The sequence below is a fragment of the Tupaia chinensis genome, unplaced genomic scaffold (assembly GCF_000334495.1).
Source record: "Tupaia chinensis unplaced genomic scaffold, TupChi_1.0 Scaffold139927_1, whole genome shotgun sequence".
NCBI lineage: Eukaryota > Metazoa > Chordata > Mammalia > Scandentia > Tupaiidae > Tupaia > Tupaia belangeri.
The window spans coordinates 466,095-467,235 of NW_006199806.1; the positions used below are offsets into that span (position 1 = coordinate 466,095).

General features: G+C 57.6%; 1 protein-coding gene across 3 annotated transcripts in view; it reads right to left on the minus strand.

Moving 5' to 3' along the window:
• The window catches only part of CASR (calcium sensing receptor), a 97,224-nt gene that overhangs the window by 92,770 nt on the left and 3,313 nt on the right, over positions 1-1,141 (minus strand). Inside the window, exon 1 of one of the 3 annotated variants that reach the window (XM_006162361.2) lies at positions 932-1,085. The exons of the other annotated variants lie outside the window; for them this stretch is intronic. The gene's annotated coding sequence lies outside the window, so the exon portion shown is untranslated. Of the gene's footprint in view, positions 1-931; positions 1,086-1,141 lie in introns of those variants that run through there. 3 annotated transcript variants of the gene reach the window in all.

A 1,141-nucleotide genomic window follows, 5' to 3' on the forward strand; every position in this document is an offset into this window, starting at 1 on the left:
ACCTGAGGGCCAGGGGGGGGTGGGGGGGTGGAAGGGTGGGGGGGGGGGGCGACACTGAGCACAGTAGAGGTATTGTGAGAAGCGACATTAGAAATCAAGGGCACTGGCGGGGACAGTATTTCCCTCTGGTACTTTAGACACGAGGTGGATAAAGAAATAAAAGGAGGAGACAGAAGAGGAGAGTAGGAAAGGATACTGGTAAAAACAAGGAGGGATGAACACACAAATGTTAGTCTAGACACTGTCTCCAGAAGACTAACATTCGTATTTCATTTATCTTTTAAAATAAATTAACAGAAAATTAGTAAATTGAGAATTAAAGATATACATTCAAAACTATATTTTGAGAGTGAAAACAAGTTTATTAAAGACAGTGTACAGAATGGTCTACTCCATAGCGAAGAACGGAAACCCTGGAAGGGAAGATGAAAGCGCTCCCCCACAGGCAGAGCAGCCCCAAACTATAATCTTGGTAAGAATGAAAGGCTCCATCCATCTGGTATTTTTTGTTTTATTTTTTTCCCCTCAAGGGATATAGAGGCTAGTGATCAGGCGGCGGGGCTGACCCCCTAATTTGGTGCCAACGAGACTCGGTCTCCCCACTGCAGCTGGCGGCTTGGACCAAGAATCCTGCCAAGGGGTTCATGGACCCCCAGGACGGTGCAGAGGCTGCGGCCCTCCCTTCCATAGGCACACACTCTAGAAAGCTACTCGTGCTCTGAGCACACGGATAGGCTGCTTTCTACCCACACCACGGGCAGGAACAGGGCGCAGGCACAAGCACCATCGGGACCAGCTGGAGCGCGTACTCCCCCATTCACCCGCGTGGACGACCCACCGCCCCTTCTGGGGGCGGGGGTCGCCCCCAGCCGGTGGCCCCCAGACCTGCCACAGCCCCTCCCCCGCCCGCCCCCTCTTGTCTCCGTCCTACCTGGCGCCCTTCGCACAGGGGCAGCTCTGATCTCTCGGCCGTGGGTCCCCACCAGGATGGCTCGGGGCTGACGCGAAGCCAGGGGCACGGTCTTGGAGAGGCGCGCGTGGCTGCCTGCGCTCCCGGCGCCTGCCCTCGGGGCCGACCGGGTCAGCCCCGCAGACCCTCTGGGCGGCCGCAGCGGCCGCGGCCCCCGCGCCCCGCCCCCCC